The sequence below is a fragment of the Nyctereutes procyonoides genome, unplaced genomic scaffold, assembly GCF_905146905.1.
Source record: "Nyctereutes procyonoides isolate TBG_1078 unplaced genomic scaffold, NYPRO_anot_genome, whole genome shotgun sequence".
NCBI lineage: Eukaryota > Metazoa > Chordata > Mammalia > Carnivora > Canidae > Nyctereutes > Nyctereutes procyonoides.
In genome coordinates, this window is record NW_026575134.1 from 5,754,418 (window position 1) to 5,778,640 (window position 24,223).

A 24,223-nucleotide genomic window follows, 5' to 3' on the forward strand; every position below is an offset into this window, starting at 1 on the left:
TCAGTTTTCATGCTAGTCCGTTTAGAACCTTTTATTTCTCATCGGTGCAGAATCATGTGATTCTCTACAAATTATATATGAAGGAGAAAGAATAAAACAAAATTGACTCTACAGAAATACGCTCAGCACGTTTAGATCGCGTATACCAAGACGTTCCAGAATGTAGCTTTATCTCTTTAAAGACAACACGGCTTTCCGGGGCAAGTCAAGGCGAACTATTTCAGTAACTTAGCAACATAAACAGAATAGAGGTGATATTGCAGGACATTTTTCTCTTGGATTGGATCATAAAGTACCACAGAGGAAACCGTGAAGGGAACCCTGAAACACATCAGTGCAGTTCCCGGGGGGTATCCTGCAGAAATACGTGCACACTCCCCAAAAGTCCCTGACCAGGACTTGGAATGCAGTGCTCATTTTGTATGTGACCTGCAGGAAAGTGAAACGTGCATATTTTATACGTTTCAAGTGCAAATTTGATTTTTTAAAAAGATTTTTTTATTTAAAAAAAGATTTTTTATTTATTCTTGAAAGATGGAGAGAGAGAGAGAGAGAGAGAGAGAGAGAGAGAGAGAGAGGCAGAGGGAGAAGCAGGCTCCATGCAGGGAGCTCGATTCAGGACTCGATCCCAGGACTCCAGGATCACGCCCTGGGCCAAAGGCAGGCGCTCAACCGCTGAGCCACTCAGGGATTCCCTGCAAATTTAATTTTGAATTAAATTACGTGACACTACTCTAAGTTGAGACTCTCTTCTTCAAGGCACTTTGCTCAGATTTTGACACACACAGCTTACTGAAAGTGGACTGATTTTAATGCTTTATTTGTGGGGCTTTTATCACAGTGGAAAAGCACATACCTCGGAGTCAGATGAACAAGGTACCAATCCCAGCTCTCCCACTTAGCAGCTGTTGAATTTTTGTATGTACTTTTTCTTTTCTTTTCTTTTTTCAAGATTTTATTATTTATTTGATAGAGCACAAGCAGGTAGAGGGAGAAGCAGGCTTCCCCCTGAGTGGAGAGCCTGATGTGGGGCTCGATCCCAGGACCCTGGGATCATGACTTGAGCCAAAGGCAGACACTTAACTGACTGAGCCACCCAGGTGCCCCTTTAGTAAGTTCTTTAAGTCACCTGTGCCCGCATTTTCTTGTGGGACCACGGACCTAATAACAGCACGTCCCTCAGAGGGCTGTGGTGTGGTGAGTTTGCTAGTGGGTGAGATGTAGAGCGGTGCCTAGAACGGGGTGTGTTGGCCGCCGTCACTAATGATCCTGCTAGTGGCTTCCCCTTTTAGGGAAGTGACTTCTCCTTGCAAAGACACCAGCTGTACACAAGGACAGTTTCATGTCATTCATTGTTTCACGAATTGGACCGGGGTCAACTGCTTAGTTGTGTTTACATAAATCCTGACAAATGCTTTTAAAATCCTGGTGTTTTGTCTCCTTTCGTGGAAGATGACAGGACACGTGAAGAGACACCAGGAGTCCTCTGACATCTCTATGTAAACCGGTTTTCTTGTGTATGTGCCGGTTTCTAAAATGTCCTACATGAAGGACTTCCACTACTCTATTTTAGGCACATAGCTACAGTTCAGTTCATTTCACCAACTGGAAGGTTCCCTAACAGACTAAAATCTCTCATATTATTAATGTCTCTTTACTGTTTTTTTTTAAGATTTTATTTATTTATTCATGAGACACACACACACAGAGAGAGAGAGAGAGAGAGAGAGAGGCAGAGACACAGGCAGAGGGAGAAGCAGGCTCCACGTAGGGAGCCCGATGCAGGACTCAATCCCGGGTCTCCAGGATCACGCCCTGGGCTGAAGGCAGCGCTAAACCACTGAGCCACCCAAGCTGCCCCCTCTTTTTGTTTAGATAAGAAATATTCAGGCTTTGCTATATCTGATCACCCTGGCAGGCCGGGCTTTCAGCTAACTGCTTGGCCAGTTTTATCATCGTTTTACCTCCCTCGTGATGATGCAAACATCTAACCCCTGTCTTTCCTCTGTTATTCAACCATTAAATCGTGATTTTTTTTTCCCAAATACTCAATTCAATTATGTCCAGGATCCAAGGAGGGGTGATCAGTTATTGGGAACAGCATAATGTGATGGCTGAGTGCCGTCACCCACGGTGGCCACTGTTGCTCAGCCTGTTTCCTCCTCGGTGAAGTAGGTGTGAATATAGGGCCCTCCTAGTAGGGTTTTCTGCAAGAGTAAAATCACTCCCTGAAAGACTCTAGCATGGTACGTGGACAAGGCACGTGCCGTAATACTTCTGCAGTCACTGGGACTGATGCCATGCCCAGGGAGTGTAGACACTCGTGATATATGGATGTTACCCCAAACTCCCTGACTCTGACTTTGAATGCAGCTCAGTCTGTGTGTGGCCCTTAGGGAAGTGAAATGTGTAATACTTTATAAAGTTCAAGTGTGAACTCAGGTTTGAATTCATAGAACATTATTGGCTCTCGGCTGCTGCTAAGAGAATTTCTATCTACGTACTCTGTCCCATTTTCCCCTGAGGAAACCAAGGAGCACGAATTACTTTCTAGAGTCATCTAAATCCCATTCCTGTTCTTTTGCCGCACTGTTAATTATAGAGAGACACCCACACCTATGTCAGGTTTGGTTTTTCCCTACCTCTTAAGATGTTATCAGCTTTGTATTAAAAATTAAAAAAAAAAAAAAAAGCAAACGTGCTATTTACTCTGTCCTTCGTCAAGCAGCGATAACAATCATAACATTTTCTTTTAGGGCTTTGCGTACTGATAGGGGTGTATGGCCCCCACGAGGAGTAAGTTGTAGGCAAATTATAATTAAAATACTGTTTATGTGTTTTTCCCTTTAGAATGGAAATAATAATTCCTTCGACTGAGTGAAAATGGGCATGGGGCATGTGTAGGGCTTGTTCTGGTAGCGTGTTAGGCGGTGGCCGGGGGATCCTCAGAGGCCCTCTCCTTCACTATTTATGGTTCCCTGGTAGTCCGCCGCGTTATGTTATTCCCTCAGAGCTGTGGCTCAGTCTAAGGAAATCACTATTAACCCCAAGAGAAAACAAAGAGACTGGGGCCCCACCCTTCTTGCTTGCTCTGACTCATGCTGAAAATGTGTCGGAATCTCTGGGTTAACAAAGAGTCCTCGTCTAGATCCATGAAGAACTTGTGGAGAACCATTTGTTCACCGGGACATCCCATTTTTGACTCACCCCCCACCCCCCACAGCTGATCGATTCCCTCATGACCCCTTTACTCTGGCTCTGTTTGCATTCTAGCTGTCTCCAGGTTAGAACTGAAAATATGAAGATGTCATCAAAACCGAGCACTGGCTTACAGTTGGTTCCCTTGTTGGGTTTGTGTATACGAACTAGAAACAGAAAGTGTGAGTAGTGACGTCATGTTATTTCCCTTTTAGTGAAAGGCCACTAAAAGTTTTTTTCGGAGCGGTGTTTGAGGTTACTGGATTAAAAAATAAATAAATAAAAACCTAATTCTTTTAGGGACACCTGGGTGGCTTAGTCGGTTAAGCGTCGGACTCTTGGTTTCATCTCAGGTCGTGATCTCATCTGTCACGAGGTCGGCCCGTGCGGGGCTCCACGATCGGCACAAAGTCTGCTTGAGATTCTTTCCTCTGCCCCTCCGCCACTTGCAGGCATGCTCTCTCTTTCTCTCTCTAAAAATGAATAAATCTTAAAAAAAAAACCCTCAAAACTCTTATTTTTTTTAAGATTTTATTTATTTATGAGAGACATAGAGGGAGAAAGAGGCAGAGACAGAAGCAGGCTCCATGCAGGGAGCCCGACGTGGGACTCGATCCCGGGTCTCCAGGATCACGCCCTGGGCTGAAAGCAGCACTAAACCGCTGAGCCACGGGGGCTGCCCAAAACTCTAATTATTTTAAACATCTTGTTGTCTGTTCCCCAAACACCTGATGCTTTTACCTAGTGTTACTAAAGGATATATAATATTTAGGGATGCATTTTTTTTTATTTTATAAACCACTACTACAAATGGACCCATTCATTGAAGTCAAAAGAAATTACAATTAGCAGATTAACCGGCAAAATCAGTATTTTTTTCTTAAGGTAGATGAAGAATAATGGCTAACTTATCATTCTAATTACTTAATAAAGACTTGTCTCCATGGAAGGGTATTGCAGCAAAACATTTTCATCCAGAATGTGAACCTTAACGATTGTAAGGTATTTTAGAAAACCGTTTTACGCATCTTTAGTGAAGGTTCTTGTTGAAAGAGTCACATGAATGGAAAATCAGTATAGAAAAACAACTCAGGAAGATCTCGCACAACACTAGTAAAATCATTTTGTCACTGTCTTAAAACTTTTACAGAATACTCGTAAATAAATAGAAGGTCGGGGGTATGTAGGCAGCCGAAACCCTCAACTGGCTGCTAGAGCAGGGTCAAGGGGTTCCAGTCTTCGTTCCTCTAAAGGGAGGAGCAAATTGACACAAAGGCAAAGCTATAAGGAACAAATGTTTTAAGTAAATTCCACCAACCAGAGGCATCACCTATGACCATTTGGGCTTCCTTAGTCTTTGTATTGCCTCAGCTTCTTCAGCACCTGGAGCCATGTACATTTGGGTCTTAGCCCTTCTTCCGGAGGTCATCTTATCAACTGAGTTATAAACACGACAGAAGCTCTTGTCTTAGGGCTTTTGTAATAGAAACATTATCTTGAATTTCAGAGTATGCTCACTGGGGAGAGGACATAGCACAACAATGACACAAACAAAAAAGAAACCCAGTGTATTTTAGAACAAATTTGTCAGTCTGATTTTCCCCCAATTTGGTCACACTCACATCACAGCTGATGCATAACTATGTCCCTCCTGAGTCCTGGGAACACGTCGTCTTGCACCTGGTAACAACAGGTTACCTGAAGCTCAGGTTTCTCCAACACGGACACTTCAGGAGGCTGAGCCAGCCACAGCGGTGAGGACGATGCTTTGGGGCCATCACGAGTTCACCACAGCTGCCTTCCCTGGCAAGCTCCAGGCTACACGATGTACTCTGGAATTGGATTGCCTGATTTTTTTTTTCAGTTGGTTTGTAAATAGGATTGCACAAAAATCCATGCAAATCAACTCTCCAAATCAGAATTTGCTCAGCTGAAAAGACCATTAAATTAGATGGGCTGGCTTTCAGTTGATGGGGGTGCAATAATATAACTCTGCATAACAGTCCTATAAAAGGACAAACAAGCACATTACATGATAATTTCCATTAAACTGGAAATGTCCAGGCCTGTTTACCTCGATTAATTGTCCTTGTCCACTTTCCCAGCCTAGCAGTTATCCATTAGTAATTAGTTATAAATGGGGCACTTGATATTAAAACATCTCATTTAAGGTACCGTTGCTGTTTATTATGACATTCTATCAGCATTTTTTTTATCAGCTTGAAATGTATTAAAATCCAAACTCTACGGGAGGTGTATTAGTTTTTCACGTGGCATACCTAACTGAAATGCTGAATTGAAATACGATTCTCATTCCCATAAGGGGCACTCCAAGACAGTTTTGTCACCAAGACTCTGGGATCCCAGGAAAAGCTGGTTACGTTGGTTAGAGAGAGTCCCGATAACCACTGTGCGTTTTCATTTTTATGATTACAATTTTCAGGATATCGTGTGGACTGTGCTCAGGAACACAGTGTCAACACTAAATCTTATTTATTTTAAAAAGAGAGAGGATGGGGATCCCTGGGTGGCGCAGCGGTTTGGCGCCTGCCTTTGGCCTGGGGCGCGATCCTGGAGACCCGGGGTCGAGTCCCACGTGGGGCTCCCTGCATGGAGCCTGCTTCTCCCTCTGCCTGTGTCTCTGCCTCTCTCTCTCTGTGTGACTATCATGAATAAATAAATAAAATCTTTAAAAAAAAAGAGAGAGAGAGGATGTACATGGGCGTGTTAGTCGGGAGGGGATGGGCAGAGGGAGAGAAACCCTCAAGCAGACTCCGCGCTGAGCAGGGAGCCCAACGTGGAGCTCAGTCCCAGGACCTGGAGATCATGACCTGAGCAGAAATCCAGAGTCAGATGCTCAACTGACTGAGCCACCCAGGTGCCCCATAAGTCTCGTTTTCATTTCTGTCATCTAGAATTCCTATTTTCACACGGACCCCTCCACACGTATACACCAGCCAGAAACAACCAAGTAGACACACACGTACACACCGCTACCTTCATCTATTTCGTTGGTAAGAAACACAGCTCATCTGAATGTGACCTACTTAATACTTGATCCCTGCTTCTTCCAGCAGTCTTCCCTGCAAAGAAAATTTCTTTTCCTTTGAATTTCATTTGTAGGATACACAGCACATTCGCCCCTGAGGGAGTTCTTGGTGTATATGCGGTCCCTCCTTTACTGGAATATCGTGTTCATAGAGCTCTGAACACCCCTTTATTTATTTGCACCTTTGTAGTGCCTGCCACCCTATCATTGGTGTCCTGTAGGCTGTCAACAGGGAGAGAATGAGGGAAGTTAGCTAGCCACCAAGTATTTGAACCTTCTCTGCCTTAGTGTTTGAAAAGTGAGTCCACTACCACTTATGGGACATAAAAGAACAAAAACTGTACAGAAATCCATGGGACTACCAATATGTCAGTACAATTGAACAAACACCTATGTAGTGAGGAGTTGATGAACCATTCCATGTCTTGATGAGCTCAACTACAGATGATTATTTAGACAAAAATTCCAGAAAGGTTATTTAGATCAGATCTTCACCCTTTATAAATGTAGGTAAAAATGAGCACTTTACTATTCTGCACCAGACATAGTGTTTTTTAAAAGACACGCCAGTGTGCCTAGCATGGGACCTCAGGCCCATGGAAATTCTTTGATCATTGTAGGATAAAATTTCAAGGTAAAAGCTCGTATTAAGTCTGTGAAATTGTCTTCCTGGGTACTTACAATTGGAAATAAATATTTTGCACAAAATAGGTCGTACAGTTCTATTGCTGAATTTTCCGATCCTGCTCTTGCCATTTATATAGACAGTGAAAACCCCTCCTCTGCGTTTTCCTCTGCAGCAGTGAACAGTGTGTGTGTGTTGTAGGCCGTCTCACACGCCCTACCATACAATCCCTGCTCTAACGTCTAGATTGATTATGCATGACTCTAATGTAATGAGATGACAAGAACATGGACTTCTGAGTGGAACTAACCCAGTGTTCAGACTAAAAGACAAAGGCCTACCAGAGAGCTGGAAAGCAGGCAAGAGCAGGAGTATCAGGTCCCTCCATGAACGTTCCGGGAGGCCCATACAGACTCTCTGGTGCTGGAGTTGGTTAAATGCTCATAAAAAAGAGGCCTGGGAGAGGTACTTTTCTGGATGTAGCCTTGACTTTTCTTTTAAACTGAGGTACCAACAGACAGCTGGACATTGTCCCCTGGGCTGGGACTGGAGAGTAGGCTCTGACGCCATTGGGCTTTGTTTTGTTTGGCTAGCAAAGCTTCACACAATTGTAATGTTTCACCAGCTAAACGCTATCCTAGTGAGCCAATGGCATTGTGGGTGTGGAGGGGGTGGAGGAGGGAGGCACTTAGCTGGCTCTCTTGGGGTAAAGTACACAGTGGGGCCTGGCTTCCCGCTCTGAGCAGAGGAATTGCCTAGAGTCAGGCTGCATGTGTCCTTCAGGGCTTCCTAGAAGCTTTGGGGTGTTCACCCCTTCCCCCTTTGTGATATGCCCCAGGTCCCGAGCCTTCTGTTGCTTGTGGGCCTGTGCAGAGGGGCAGGTAAGGGGACAGGGTGACGGCGGTGGGGGCCGAGGACGTGGGGACCCTGCCCTCCGCACCCCCCGTACCTTCCCTCATGCCCACGGTGCTGCAGAAGGGTTTCTCTTTGCAGCCTTGCCCGTAGGTACCCCACCGTCTCCAGAGGTACCACAGACACGTAAAAAGTGCTCTTTTACCGTATTTTCCTTAATCCTTAGAGTACATGCTGAACGTACCACTCCAGGTGATCCCTACGTAGACCAAGAGCTTTTATAAACCTGCCCCTTCTTTTTCGGATCCCAGCACCCCGAGGAGAACGGTTTTACACGCGATCTCGTCTTTCCACGCCTAGGAAGTGTTTTGATGCGCTTTGGGGACCAATGTGCGGGGATGAGAGTGAGGAGAGCCTGGATGCTGCGACGGGTCCACGGCGGGGGCTCCGTTCAGGGCACAGGCCCGGGCTGCCCAGGGAACAGTCTAGGTTTCTGGGTCCCAGACAATCTGCTCCACCATCGTTGCCTCCTCCGCAGAGAAATGGGGCGAGGCAGGGGAAGAGGGGGGCTCGGGAGCGCCGCTGCTTTGTGCGGCCCCCGTGGGGGTGGCCCTGGCCCCAGACTCCTGCCTGCCCCGGGTCTGCCCGCCCCCAGGTAGCAGGCAGGAGCTGATGTCCAGTTCGGGTTCCAGAAGAGGAGAAGAGCAAGTAAGTTCACGGCCCAGGGGTTCTGGCCCCTGCCCTGCCCTGAGCAGGGGGCCGAGGCTCACAGGCCTGGTGGCGCCCGGGGCTGCGCTGGGTGCGGGCCACGCTGGCGGGAGGGCTGGGCCGAACACCTGCGGGAGGAGAGGGAGCGGGGCGGGGGGGGGGGGGGGCGGACCCGGCGGGGCCCAGCGGGGCCCCGCACAGGCGGCAGGAGCTTGACTGGGGCTTTTTAGGTGCCGAAAATTACGTGAGAAAATAAACTGAAAATGTTAGAGGAGTCCACGTTTTCCTTTATCCCCCACCCCCCAAGCCCCGTTCTTTCCTTTGTTCTTCCTTTTAGGGCCAAAATTAGGTAATGAGTGAGATGGGCATTAAATCCTGTGTGCGTTGAGGTTCGGTATTGGGGGGGCCCCTGGGGGGCTCGGCGGTTGAGCGTCTGCCTTTGGCTCAGAGCGTGACCCTGAGGTCCCAGGATCGAGTCCCGCATCGGGCTCCCTGCATGGAGCCTGCTTCTCCCTCGGCCTCTGTCTCTGCCTCTCTCTGTGTCTCTCATGAATAAATAGATAAAATCTCTAAGAAAAAAACAAAAACAAACCAGTCACTGCAGCGTGGATGCTGCGGTAGGGACAGATGCGCGGCCTCCAGCCTGCTGAGCTACAGTCGGGCACGAGCCCGTGATGCTGCCTGATTATCAGGAGGTCGGGGGGAGGCACATGCCCCCCAGAAGGTGCACATCCAAGAAGGAAAGCTCAGGCCTGGATTTTTTTTTATTATTTATTTATTTATTTATTTACTTACTTATTTATTTATTTTTAAAGATTTTATTTATTTATTCATGAGAGAGAGAGGCAGAGACACAGGCAGAGGGAGAAGCAGGCTCCATGCAGGGAACCCGACGTGAGACTCGATCCCGGGTCTCCAGGATCAGACCCTGGGCCGAAGGCAGCGCTAAACCACTGAGCCCACCGGGCTGCCCCAGGCCTGGATTTTAAATGCGTGGAAAGTGTTCCTGATGGGCGCGTTATGTCAGAGAGTCTCGCGGGTCGAGTGTTTGCTCGTGGAAAGCAGCGGCAAGTCAGTCTGATCAGAAAGCGCTCTGCAGTGTCCCTTGGCAGGCCCCTTGCAGGCCGGGCGTGGAAATGATTAACAGGGGAGTTAGCAGTTGTGGACTTTTGGTAGCACAGGGAACAGCATCTTTTGATGTGGGCCTGGGCCGCGTCCCTTAGATACTGGCAGTTACCAGTTTATCCACTAACCTGGACTAGGAGTGACCGTGGCTGCGTAGCTCCCGGGTGCCTGCTGGAGGCCGAGCGGAGCTCGTTCCTAATTCGCAAGCTGTTGCCCTCTCTCCAGAAGGTGCTGTTAGGGTTTCTTTGTTTATCCTATAAGGGATTTTGAAGCTGCTTGTAGACTCACAAAACATGGGTACAGGAAAGGCTCCAAGATGATAGAAATGTTCAGTGGCTTTCAAACATTTTTCACGTGACCAAAGTAAGAAATGTGTTTTAAAATCATGACACTTACAGCAATTATTTATATAAAGTTTTGGGGGGATAATTACTGCCTTTTCAGCACCTCGTCAAGTAGAGGGATGGCTTTAGCCTCATGTGTCTATAGAAGATGCGTCGTCTCACGTGATTCCCTGATCCCGTCTCCTCCCATTTGCACTCCTCACCCCCTCCCCACATTTCCTTCATAAGCATCTTTGTTTTCCTTTCATTTCCTTTGTCTCCTACCTATGACTTTGTAGCTTTTTGGAGACTTGCACAGGAACAGTTTATTTAAACTCAGCTGGTGGCACCAAGGCTAAAGAGATTCCTTAGACACAAAACCACCATGGGGGGAGGGAGGGGAGGGCAGGGGGGAGCCAAGCAGTGCAGCATCCTCATATGGTTGCTTTCCAGAACCTCAAACATGGGTTTGATTCATGAACAATGATTATCCAAGATTTGCACTTTCTTTCTTTTCTTTTCTTTTTTTTATTTTATTTATTTATTCATGAGAGACACAGAGAGAGAGAGAGGCAGAGACACAGGCAGAGGGAGAAGCAGGCTCCATGCAGGGAGCCCGACACGGGACTCCATCCCGGGTCCCCAGGATCTCGCCCTGGGCCAAGGTGTTGCTAAACCGCTGAGCCCCTCAGACTGCCCCCAAAGTTTGCATTTCCATCCCTCTTCTAGACTTGTCAGTCCCTCGGTCTACGGATACAACAGGCCACTCTTCCATCTCTGGAAGTCGCCTCTGTCTGAGACCCTTCCTTGGACCTCTGGTGGGGGTGGAGGCTCGGGGTGATCATAGTGTATTAGCTACCTTAGCACTAATAGCAAACACAACCAACCATAGCAAATTGCAACCAACTGGGTGGCTTGAAACAAATTTATTCGCTCATGGTTTTGGAGATCAGAAGCCCAAAACCAAGGTGTTGGCAGAGCCATGCTCTCTCTGAAACCTGTAGGAGAGACTCCTCCCTCGCCTCTTCCTAAGCTTCTGGTGTTGCCAGAAATCCTTGGTATTTCTTGCCTTGTGGATGAGTCACTCCAATCTGTGCGCCCATCGTCACACGGTATCTCCATTGTGTCTGTTCTGTGTCTTCGCATGGCCTTCTCTTCTCTGTATGTGTGTTCGGTCTTCTTTCTTCTCCTAAGGACACCAGTCGTTGGCTTAGCAAACCCCACCCCACCCCCAACCGCAATCCGGGATGACCTCATTTTAACTTGATTACATCTTCAAAGTACCGTTGCCAAATAAGGTCACAGTTACAGGTACCAGCCGGAGATTAGGATTTGAACATGTCTCACTGAACAGTTCAGCTCGCAGCACAGTCATTTATACAATCCTCCTTGGGGGCTTTGATTTTGGTGGTCTCAACCACGGAGTGTCAGCAGTGCCACGGGCAGATGAAGTGTAGGACGCCCAAAGTGAAGGGTTTCCTTCGGAGTCCTTCACGACTCACTCCACGGAGTCCTCACCACTGTCCAGGACTGGAGCAGATGCCTGTGTCCGCCGTCTCGAGCCCTCTGTGGGATACTGCGTCCGGTGAACGCTTCATGAGGAAGACAACCAGTAATTCTTACAGGGGCAGGAAAACCTATCTCTGCAGCGTAACCCAAGTGATAGTGTGAGGCACCAAGTATACCCTGAGCTTTCCGTTTCTTCTGGGCCAAGTGGAGACCTCTGGTGGGTTTCCTAGTGATAATTAAAAACTGAGGAAAGACCATTCCGTTCTTCCCCGGGGGGAAAAAAATTGCGTCTCATTAACCAAAATTGTGTTTTGAAAATATGTGCACTAATATCATGCAACCAAATCAGTAACATTTAAATATATTGAGGGAGTCTTTGGGGAGGTGAACTCTGCTAGACGGGTCTGTGTATTATGTGCGTGGGTCAACAGGCAATGTGCTAGGAATGATTGTCCAGATTCAGGGAGTAGCCAGGTTTTCCGAATAGAAGAAATGAGAGATTATAATACACAAGTTGGCAAGATCAGGATCCTAAATCATAGACCACGGTTAAGTGGAACAGAGTTGGAGAACGTATTCGTCACAGGGTCCAGGCAAAGCCAGCTGCCGAGGTGCAGGTGGAGGAGTGCTAGCTTGACCAACGCCCCCGTGGAGAATAGTTGGTTTAGTTTACCAGAATGAAATAAAAACCCAAACTGTGATGTTGTAACAAATTACCACAGATGTCATGGCCTAAAAGAACACGGCACACATGTATCCTCGCACTGTTTCCGTGCTGTGTTCTTGGGAGACCCTCAAGGTTGGGTTCTCATCTGGAGCTCACCGTGCTCCAGCCTTGGCCCCGCTCTTCGCGGAATCCAGTTTCTTGAGGTCGTGGGCCTGAGGCCCGTGCTCAGAGGCGGCCCTTCTCCACCACAGCCCTTCACGGTAGAGCTGCTGCCTTCTTCACAGCTGACGCATCTCCGGCCAGGAACGGGGCAGACGTGTGTTGAAAGCTTTCACCTGATTGAGTCAGGCCCACCCCGGGTCTCTCCCTTTGGGTCTGGGACCCCGGGGACGTCTGCAAACTCCGTTCACCTTTGCCATTTGGCCGATCACAAGAGTATTGTTATCCATCACGCATTTGGGTCGAGTTGCAGGAAGGGATAAGCAAGAGATACGCAACTGGACAAGCATGTGTTGAGAAGTGCTCCTTTCCAAAGCTGCACTTGGGAGGGGTGTTTGTAAACTGGGACGGGCTAAGGGTGGGGAAAAGTCACAGCAGCGAATAGAGATGGAGCAGGATGTTTTTGTTGGGGGGAACAGAGGGAGGATATAACAGGTGTCTTCGACATTCGTAGGGCAGTAACGAGGAGGCGCAATTTGACATACTGGTGTGTTCTGGCCTCAGATGGAGCGATTAGATGCCCTGAGGGGCGCCCCCAGCTGAGCCACTGGTCTGAACTCCAGAGAACAGCCTGTCCATAATCTTCAGCCATCAGATGTACCGTGGACCCTCAGTGTGGCATTCGGTGTCCCTAGGAAGGTCTGAAGGACACACTCAGATCCAAGCAAGGTATATCCTTGCCTGTTCCATTTCTCTAGACCCTCAAATGATCACGGAGCAACACAAGGACACCAGAAGCCTTCAAGAGTGGGCAACAGTCACCCTGCCCTGAATACAAACACCCTCACGGGTATTCATATTTGCTCGCACAGTGGACACAGACCAGATTGAAAAACCTGCGAAGGCCACATTATGAATCATATCCCGCCCAAGGTCTGAGAGGTGACATGTAGTGCCTCCTTTTCTGCCGCATTCTTGCAAATCCTTTCAATGTTACAAAAACCCAAGTCCTCTGTATTCCCTACGTCTGCTGAATGCATGTTTTTGCACGGGTTTCTGTAGGGTGGCGTGGAAACCACAAGGGCTCCGGGGTCAGAGAGGCGCACCGGCTTTAAATCCCAGGTCTGCCCTCCACTCCTTGGCCCCTGGACAGTGCTCCGTCTTAGCTCATTTTATTTTCTTTTTTTTTTTTTCTAAATTAATGACTTTATTTTTTAAACATTAATTTTATATGACAAATGGTATTGTTTTTTTTATAAATTAATTTTTATTGGTGTTCAATTTACCAACATACAGAATAACACCCAGTGCTCATCCGGTCAAGTGTCCCCCTCCGTGCCCGCCACCCATTCACCCCCACCCCCCACCCTCCTCCCCTTCCACCACCCCCAGTTCATTTCCCAGAGTTAGAAGTCTTCATGTTCTGTCTCCCTTTCTGATATCTCCCACACACTTCTTCTCCTTTCCCTTATATTCCCCTTCACTATTATTCATATTCCCCAAATGAATGAGAACATACACTGTTTGTCCTTCTCCGATTGACTTACTTCACTCAGCATAATACCCTCCAGTTCCATCCATGTTGAAGCAAATGGTGGGTATTTGTCGTTTTATTTTCTATATGGTGGGGGGTGATTCTTCTCTATAAAGGAACAGAAGAGTACAGTGCATAGTTGGTGCTTCAGAAGTAATATTTCTTCTACTTTCAGGAAAAATTACATCTGAAGTAATGGGACAAGAATCCCTGAATGTTTAGAAATTTGGTTTTAGCCATACGGCAAAGTGGTATGGACACCTGCTAAGTAAGATTTGCTGAGTATCAGGGCAGAGGAGAGAATTGACACTTCAGGTGTTTCCGCCTACTGGCACGATACTGGGTTCTTTATATCTCCTCTCTTTTAATTGTCACAAATAACTTTCTAGTCCAAAAATAGGGAAATAGGGGTTCATCGTGGCTCCAAAAGCACAGTGGGGATGCAGAATTCAAGCTCATGTGTATGTAGCTCCGTGTTTTGTCCGCTAGACATGCTGCCCTGATTGGACAACACTCATGATTTGTGTTGGAACATGACCCTGCCCCAGAAGCACATGACCCTCTTCCGCTCATACCTTCCTTTGTGTCTCGTCCATAGTTTTAAACCATTATTAACACTACTGTAATAGCCGCCGTTGGTCAGGTGCATATACCAGGCCCTGCGCTAAGTAATTCCGATGAATTATGTAAAGTGGAGGAAAGTGAATCTCGGAGAGACAGTAATTTGCTCAGGTCCACACAGCTGGTCAGTATAGAGTCAGGGGCTTCCAACCCAGAACACTCCTTTTTTCTTTCTTTTTTCTTTCTTTTTTTTAAGATTTTATTTATTTATTCATGAGAGACACAGGGAGAGAGGCAGAGACACAGGCAGAGGGAGAAGCAGGCTCCATATAGGGACCCTAATGCGGAACTCGATCCCAGGACCCTGGGATCACACCCTGAGCCAAAGGCAGATGCTCAACCACTGAGCCCCCCAGGCACCCCCAACTCACCCCCGGGAACGCTCTTAGTGCCTTAAAACCATAATGACAGTTTGTAAGATTTACCAAAAAAAAAAAGTCTGTGGTTGTCCAGAAAAGTGAGATGATTTTGCTCCCTTGGAGGAAAAAAGGGCGCTGGAAAGACGTATCGCTCGAGTATGGGAAAAAATGAAGCTGTGGCTTTGCTGTGAGCCAGTTCTTTCCTGGCAGCGCTTGGAATAAAACCATCGATCGCAGGGTGTTCTGCTTTAGCAGGAGCTGCACAGTGACTTTTTTCTCTCGTGCTTGCGGGTCCCCTCCTCCCCGGGGCCCCCCGCCCTGCCGCTCCGGGTGCAGCACTGTGCTGCGGGTGGGCTGTGGGCCTTTGGCGACCCACAAGGGAATAGATTTCTTTCTTTCTTTCTTTCTTTTTTAATAATGGATTTCTTTTTTCCTTTTTGTTTCCCCTTCTAAGCCAGGAGTCCGGCTGCCGGCTCTCCGGCTCTCCTGCGGCAGGCCTGCGGGCTTGCATTCTTTGTCCGCAATGCTATCCTAATATTTCTCTTTTCTTTGGGGCAGGAAACGGGAGACCCTTTTTTTTTTTTTTCACAGCCATTCAGGAAGTCATCCAGAGTTATAATGGCCCATTATCTAATGGTCAGAGTTTACTTAGGCTTTCACTACTTCCACTGCCCACTTGAAACAAGGAAAAATATTTTCCCCCGCCGCCGTGAGTGTGCTATTCACAGCTGACCACAAATGCTCAGAGGCCGCGCGTGTTCCCATCGAGAGCTCCGAGTCAGCAGAAGTGTGCTGCGGTGCCCGGCACGATTCAGGGGGACGCTCTCCTAGAGTCTTTTCAAGACATTTCTCCATTATTTGTCTATAAATCTGTGCCCTGAACATGCCCTTACAATTCCTTTAAATCAGAAATTTCTTAGCCTTAACACCAGCAGTGGCATTTATTAAAAATGCATATTCTGGGGACATCCGGGTGGCTCAGTTGGATCAGCATCTGCCTTGGGCTCAGGTCAGGATCCCGGGGTCCAGGAATGGAGCCGGGCATGGGGCTCCCTGCTCGGCGGGGGCTGCTTCTCCTGCTGCTTGTGCTCGCGTGTGCGCGCTCTCTCTCTCTCTCTGTCAAATAAATAAAATCTTTTAAAAAATGCATAGTCTTAGGCTTTGCCTGGTGCCTACTGGGTGAAATTGCTGGAGCGTAGATCTCAGGAATGTTCATTCCAAGAGTGATTCTGTGCGACCAAAACAGGAAGGCGCATTCCCTTAACATAGGTGGCTTGCACCAGAAGCGTGCATAACTTAAAAGCTATGGCGAAATGGGTCCTATTAATGCCAAGGGGGAAAAACAGACACCCCCAGTGATTTTTATTAGGATCCAGAAAAAGACACACCAGGGATTTTTATTAGGATCCAGGACAAGATCACAGTCTGCAGGAGGGAACAGGATAGTGGCATTTCCTCACCTGCTCTTTGTGATGCTGCGATGAATTAGAAGCTTTCCTCATGGGTTTATTAGCTCGTGAACACCCGTGTCCCCAGCTGAGTCCCTGCCATGCTCCCAGCAGGATGTGGAAGGGCTGACCTTGACTCACAGTGGACAGGGGCTTGTGCAGGTGAGCGGGGAACATTCCAGTGCCCGGTGTGCAGCGGCCTCCCCGCCTGGGCAGCTCCTCCCTCCCTGCGTCGCAGGCCCTGGAGGAAGCAACTGGAAGGAGTAGCTTCTCTTCTCAGATATATAATCAGATAGAGGAAAATTTATGGGGGAAAAAAAACATGGAAAAGGTAAATGTGCTGGAGTTGATTGGGGTGGGCTCTCGGGGAAGGCGGTAAATGGAAATCGCGATCCCCTTCCTTGATGCGATGTGGGAGAGGAAAAGGCCCCATCTCTCCTGCACCCTGGGCACCACCTGCCCCCTCGTTGCTCTCCCTTCTGGATAGACAGCCCCCCGAAGCCGGAGGCCCGCGTGGTCATCTCCAGGAGCAAGAAGACCCTTTCCATACCCTGCGCTCTGCGTCCCCCTGCCCCTGCTCTGAAAGTGGGATCGCATCAGGGGAGCCTGATGCCCGGCCCCAAGGACCCCATCTAAGGAGGGGTGAAAGAGCCTGCCATCTGATCTGCAGAGCCGCAGGGCAGAGGCAGGAGATGTTGCAGCTTCTTCGTGAGTCGGAACACAGGTGCATCTGAACAGCCTCGCCAGAAACTTCGCCCCACAGCCTGCAGTTTCCCTGGTCACACTTGGGGTTGTTGAGATTACACAGGGGTAATTTCAGAGGCATTTTCAAGTCCACCAGCAGGCCTCCGCGCTTGCAAATTAAACGCCTGGTGCCTGATTCTGCTAAGGTAATAGTTCATTACGCTACAGATTACAGGGGTGCGCCTGGGGCACGTGGCCTTCACGGTCATCCGACTCCCCGGTGATTGCCAGGGGCGTCATCCTCGCCTGTCAGCCCTGATGAAAGCTTCCGTCATCCTGCTGATGGGGACCTGGCCGCATCCCGAGCCCTATTTCTTTAACGCTGACATAGTTTTCTTTTTGGAATGAAAACTCAACCTTTGCCAGTTGAGCCAGAATGTTGTGTGTCCCACCCCTGTCCCTTGGCCTGTGGAAACGTCATTGAGCTCTGGAGTTCAGCAGCTTGCCTCGCCGTCTTCCCTTCCTCTGTCTTTCCTTCCTCTTCCACTCCCTCCGTTTTTGTTTTCTTGTTGTTTGTTTTTGTGTGTGTGTGTGTGTGTGTGTGTGTGTGTGTGTCTCCATGTATTTATTCACTTGTCTGTGTTTTAATGACATGACACAAAAACACCCCCTCTTGGGAAAATGCACTGGTTGCAGGAAGTTGGAAGTTAGAGAGTGAAAAGCAAGACCCGTGGATCCTACTAACCCCGTCAGGAGCTTGGGAGGTGTCCTTCCAGAATTTGTTCTCTGCAGTCTGTGTACAAGTATGTGGACAAAGAAGCATAGTTTAGGTTTTGTCCATATTTTTATACAAATGGGTTCGTTTACTGCATATTGTTTAGCCTTTTTTCTTTTTTAAGTTCATTCCACTTTGCTTAAGAGCTTTCCAGATTGCGGCAGGTATAGCACAGCCTCGTCTGTGGGGCCTGCCGCTGCCGGTGGACACTTCGATTGCTTTGGGTTTGTCAGCTGGTACGCTGGTGCTGCAGTGAGTGTGTTTATACAGACCTCTCTTACCCACATAGGAAGTGGTTTTCCAGAAGAGATCTGGAAGGGGAGGTGCCACGAATGGATTTTTCTTTCTTTATTTTAGAAAAGATTTTATTTATTTATTCATGAGATACTCAGAGAGAGAAAGAGGCAGAGACACAGGCAGAGGGAGAAGCAGGCTCCCTGCAGGGAGCCCGATGTGGGACTCGATCCCGGGACCCTGGGGTCACGCCCTGAGCCCAAGGCAGATGCTTAAACACTGAGTCACCCAGGCGTCCCCGAATGGATTTTTCAATAACTTCTTTTTTTTTTTCCACTTACACACAGAAGTCATAATACACATCCAAGGCCCAGATCATCAAGCTTGTATTTTCTTGCATCATTTGCCCTTCCATTTCTGAAATATTTTAAAGCTGGTTATGTCACAGCAAGGAAGTCATGTCATTTCACCACTCTGTACTTCACTCTGGATCTCTGAAAACTCGGATTTTTCTTGGGTAATCAAAGATCATCATCCCCCCTAAAAACTTACCCACCAGTCTTTTAGGTCATCCAGCGACCTCATTGGCATTTCTTCGGTCATCTCCAAAATGTCTTTGTACTGGGAGATTGTTGGAAGCACGATCCCAGAACTGGACCTACACCCACCATCCATTATCATGTCTAATCCTCGAGCTGCATCAGCCCCTTTCCTCGGTGTGTGGGTGACTGTGGGAACCCGTGTTCTTTGCATCTGTGTTGGGAAATACCCCACCCGTTGCTCTTGCCTCTCTTGCTCTTGCCTCTCGTGCCCTCCTCCAGCTTGCTCGGCTGTCTTCTCCACTTCCTGTCAATGCAAGCTGCTCAAGGCATTAAAGAGACAGAAACTCAGCCTTTTAGGCTGACTTCTTCCTAGGTCGTGCTCTCTCCTTCATATTGCATCCAGAGTTACGTATTTTTAGTTTGATGATAATGTCTGTTTCTTAAGAAAAGACCTCAGGTGATCATCAGGTGCACGCCCTTGTTTGCTGACGGAAAAACTGGCAGTACAGAGGGGTGAGGTGACAGGCTGAGGATGCACAGCCGGGAGGCCCAGTCCCCAGCCCGTGCTCCGTCTGCTGCCCCATGAGGGATGCTTTCTTCATTGCACTGTTCCAGCTTCCCAGGAAATGGCCATACAATTTAGGGTCCAGATACAGCGACTAATTTCTCTAGAAGAGAAAACATAACCTAGAGACATTTAAAAGAGTGGAAAACATACGATTTACTAAAACCACCAATCTTGCAAGTTGAAAGATTCACCAAATTTTTTAAAAGTGTACACGTTAAGCCCTATAATTAGGTCAAACCTGAACTCAGACATATGGCCGGAGATACCAAGTCATGTGTGTTGAGGGAGTAATATGTTACTATTCAGACTTTTAAAATACCATATGTGGTTTTTTTTTCTACCTTTCTTTTAAAGACCGTCGTCTTGGCCTAAAGGCACCTGATGATCACCTGAGGTCTTTTCATGAATGAGGCCAGTAAAAGGTAAAATGTTATCTGCAGGAAGCAATGGCTCTTCTTTGTAGAAGATTTCTCATTTTAACTCTGAAGAACCCAAAGTGCCTTCCTTCTTCTTTGCAAGGACCTAACGTGTAGTCGTGTATTTTATAAGAGACAAACTATGCTTTTATAAATGGACTTTTTTGTCATGTGGATTTTGTTTTTATCGGGTATGCGATATTTGTGCAGGTGTCAGGTGCTTGACACTTCTCCTTTGTCCATGATCTCATTTGACCTTCTCAGCAACACGGCTAGAGAGGCACCATCCCTATCGTCCGAGATCACCAGGTTGCTAAATGATGGAGCCAATATTTTAACCCCAAAGTCGAATTTATTTATTTTTTATTTTTTAAAGATTTTATTTATTTATTCATGAGAGACACAGAGAGAGAGTGAGAGAGGCAGAGACACAGGCGGGAGAAGCAGGCTCCATGCAGGGAGCCCGATGCAGGACTCGATCCTGGGACTCCAGGATCATGCCCCGAGCTGAAGGCAGGCGCTAAACCCGCTGAGCCACTCGGGGATCCCTACCAAAGTCGAATTTAAAGATTAGTGTTTTTTCCACAGTATGATGCTTTAAAGGAGGGTGCTCTGAACTTTGCAAAAATGGGTCCCTTGATTTCAAGGGATCAGCAATATCTAGAAAAGAGCTACGATAATAGAAAATCGTAAATGAGTCTCTTACCTATAATTATAGGGTAAAACGTGATGAAAGCTGCCGTCTTGAAAGATTCTCATGATGGAAGTTCCTAAAGCAGAGAGGTTTGTGGGTTGAAAAAGTAGTACCAGGTCAGGAAAAAGACACGATGACTCGCCTGGCGAGAGCACAGGGCCAGCTGTCATCCCCTCCTGCCTCCCTCTAACACACACACCCCTCTGTCACCTGCCAGAGAGCCAGTGAGGGGAAAGATTCAAGAAACGCCAGAGCTGTCCGTCGAAAAAGCCGGTGGTGCCGCGTTCCAAGATCTGGCCCTGCCAAGTGGCGAGCGAGGGTCCCTGGGTAGTACTTGAACTCATCATCCTTCCGAAGAGCTGCTTGCTGGTGGCGAGATCCAAGCCTAAGCAGCAGAAGTGTGGCAAAACAATGCGCACCGGAACGAAGCCTTCCTCAAAACTAAGTCCCCTCCTCGTGCCCGGTTCCTGATGTGCTGAGGACAGAATGGCCCGTGACACGATATTGTGGCTGAGGGTTTGAAAACTGGCCCTTGGGTCCCTTTGCGTTTGGCCGGACAGTTCACTTAGATGCTGAGCCCTGCAGATTTGTTTGAGGAGGACAGGAAATGCCCCAGAGGGTGAGATTAGGTGGCTCCCCATCAGGCCGAGCGTGCACCTCAATTACTGCAGCGAGATCCGCATCAGTAGGATTAGCTCCAGCCTCGTTTGGAGCCCTGCGGTGACCTGTGCCACATCCAGCGGGAAGTGTGCTCTCATCTCTTTGATATTCCACAGTGCAGAGCACCTGCAAATCCGTCCTGTCCTCGGCCTCTACAGCCTACCACTCTTACGTTTTATCCGCCCACCTCCACCACCACCACCACCACCAACAACAAATTCATCAAATCAAAGGATCCAGGTTTTCCGTCCCCAGTCCCCAGAACGGCCTTTTCTGCATGTATTATAGAAGAATTGGTTTTGAAGAAAGTGTTTGAATTTTATATCACTTGAAGCATCTTTAGGGAGTCAAGCTTTTATACCTTTTTCACCGGCTCAAAACATGCTGTGCTATCAGGTGTCACCTGGCACAGTGACGAGCAGATGAATGTCATTTCTCTGTAGGGCTAATTACAGCTGCCTGGCCTGGCGTCAGCCACTGGGCAGGGCCAGCGAGGGGGTGGGGGTTGTGCAGCCCCGGCGACTTGCAGGTAGTGCTTGTGATTCCAAAGATGTTGCTAGAGATCTGTTCGTTTCGAGCCTGGATTAGACGCTAGGGGTTTGGAGGCTTCTTTTACTAGCAGTTATACGATAACCAGAGTGTTGAGTTCCAGCCCCCAAACCTATATGGAAACCCATGTGGACAGGGTTGACTCCCAGTCGGTTACCTGTATGTGGCCTACCCTTATCCCTTGCCCAGGGTTTTCACGGGGGCCTTTTAGTTTAATAAAAAGAATCCAAACTAAAAAAAAAAAAAAATCATGTAGCCTGTGTCCTAATTTCCTCAGCTGACCTCTAGGGAGAGAAGACAAGTAGAGGGTCTAATGGGTCCCTTCCAACACACGTGTCCGCGAGCCACTCACGTGGGCATCAGGTCTGCGATGTCCCTGTGTCAGCCTTTGCTCCGGTACAACGGAGTTTGCCGCCTTCTCTTCTAGTTCTAGGTTTCATGTTGGCAATTAGAGAAATCTGATTTCTCTGCTCTGTAAATGGAATTGCTTTTGCATTGGTGGTTGTTTTTGTCCTATTTACTCCCCTTGGGTTTAGAATCACCAGCCCGGGCCATTTGTAAACCAAAATTTGCTAACGTGCAGTTAGTAACAAATCACATAGGTGGCGGGATCCACATACTCTTCCCACTTGTTATTTCCAGGTTTGGGTCCTAGTTGATAAGCAAAACAAGAGCAGTTCTCCCCTGATTGTGAGGTGCCTCTCACTGTTTTGTCCTGTCCTTTCATGACATTGCACAAGTTTCTATTCTGGAAACAGTGATATCTACTCATTATCTGTGCACAATCAATAGTGAAGGAGTGGTGTTTTGGGGTTCTTTTTTAAGATTTTATTTATTCATGCGAGACACACAGAGAGAGGCAGAGACACAGGCAGAGGGAGAAGCAGGCTCCATGCAGGGAGCCTGATGCAAGACTTGATCCTGGGACCCCGGGGTCACGGCCTGGGCCAAAGGCAGAGGCTCAGCCCCTGAGCCCCCCAGTGCAGAGCAGTGCAGTGGTCTGCAAACTGCATTTATACCCATTTCAATTTTGATGGAGACTTTCTGCTGGAGCCTGGGGTTTTGCGTGCTTAGGGGTTTTGTTTTTTCGCTTTTTGCTTGTTTTGTTTTAACCTATGAGAATTCTCTCAGCTTATGGCTATGAAGACACTCGTGTCTGTTGTGTGAGCACCCACTGCTCCGGGTTTTGCCCAGGCGGTGTGGCTAAGGGTCTCACATCTGGGTTCCGGGCGCCCGTGGCGGCCGCCTTGGGTTTCCCGGGTGCTGCTGAGTGTTCCTGGCACCCCAGGCACGAGAATGTGCAGCTGCCGACGGACACGGAGCAGGGGGCCCCACAAAACCCCACTCACGCTGCCGATGGTGGCAAAGCGTACGTGGGGCAGGAAGTGCGCCCACCCGGAGCTAGTGACCCAGCCAGCGTGAGGCATGCACGGCCGCACGGAAAGGAGATTCTAGGGCGCTGCGCACAGGCCCGCGGCAGGTACCTTCTCCCCATCACCAAGGGAAAGTTTGTTTTCAAGAAGGGCCGTGGGATGGAGTGACTGACACCTGGTGATAACATTTATTCATGTGGAAATGCATCTTTAAAGCGAGTTTCCGTGGACTGGCGAGGAGAAGATGAACTGGCCTGAGCAGCGTTCAGCTCCTTGGTCTCAGGAGAGGGAGCTCGTGGCCCGTCGGGGAGGCAGCTGCCTGGAGGTTCGGGGGGCCCTCCCTGAGCCCTATGGTGGGCCCTCTGCTCTTGTGAGGGGGTCGCCTCAGGAGGGCTGGTCATGAGGACGTTTCTAGGCACCCGGGTTCTGGGCAGCCGGAGACCAGGGCCTGGAGAAGCCTTAAGCGGGAGGCCGGTAGGGAGGGCTTAGCTTTCTACTGAGAGTCCATGGGACATAGGGAAAGGAATGCAGCACAGGCCACTCCGGCAGTTCCCTTCGAACCTGTTCTTTCACACGGCTACGTCCCCAAGGCCGCGTGTCCGTGCCGTCACCTCAGACCTGGTGTGGAAGCAGCGGGTGACGAGGTGCATGCACAGTGCCATGGGTGTGTTTCGGCCGTCGTAGCTGCTCTGGCATTACATTTCTATGCATGTTTATCCTACAGGCCCTAGACAGACCCTGCTCTTTGGTAGGTGAGGGAGATACCTTTGGGATATTAGAAAGGCCCAGAAGAATTTGGCGGAAGCATTTCAGACCATTCAAAACCAAGACTCGTGGTAATGCAAATTCATTGACTCCAACTTTATTTTTTTTCCAAAGATTTTATGTATTTATTCATGAGAGACACAGAGAGAGAGGCAGAGACACAGGCAGAGGGAGAAGCAGGCTCCCTGCGGGGAGCCCAGTGTGGGACTCCATCCTGGGACCCTGGGATCACACCCTGAGCTGAAGGCAGGTGCTCAACCGTTGAGCCGCCCGGGTGCTCCCATTGACTCTAAAAGCAAAAGAAACAGCGTTATGGGGATGTCCAGACTTGGGAGGCTGCTTTGTAGACTTTGGAAGACATGGGGCGGGGCCTCCTCCCAAGCCATTGGTCTAGGCTCCTTCCTCAAGTGAAGACTCCAGTAATTTGGATTGCCCCTTTCCAGCTGAGATGTCTTGGCAAGCATGAACGAAAAGATGGCCATGTCCTTGAGGACACGGACTCGGTCTTCTTACCCTCCCTGTCGTGGCGCCCAGGCCCGTGGCATTGATGGCGTGGTCTCCTGAGACCATCTCCATACCCTTGGGTGCTCCCTGCTACTCACGGGTGCAAACACTTGGGAAGTGTGGAGGGAATGCATCTGTGACCTTGGAAACAGAATTATTTCCAGCCAAACAGGGAAATCAGGGGTGAATGCAGGTTGGCCCTGGAGCCTTAGCCATTCTCAATACTGATTAGGGAGGCATTTCTGGACGATTTGGCTGAAAAGAGAAAATTGTATTTTAAAA

The 24,223-nt window shown here is 48.4% G+C and overlaps 1 protein-coding gene and 1 long non-coding RNA gene across 4 annotated transcripts in view; one reads left to right on the forward strand and one right to left on the reverse strand.

The window, feature by feature from the left end:
* EGFR (epidermal growth factor receptor) overlaps nt 1-24,223 on the forward strand; it is a 198,767-nt gene that overhangs the window by 61,114 nt on the left and 113,430 nt on the right. The gene's annotated exons all lie outside the window — the stretch shown is intronic.
* Nucleotides 4,821-7,429, reverse strand: LOC129494119 (uncharacterized). Of its 2 annotated transcripts, none has more exons than XR_008661299.1 (2): nt 7,214-7,429; nt 4,821-5,030 (listed from the first exon to the last, which is right to left on the reverse strand). It is a non-coding gene; the product is annotated as an uncharacterized LOC129494119 (long non-coding RNA). The 2 variants fall into 2 exon arrangements; XR_008661300.1 differs by having other exon boundaries at nt 4,821-5,128.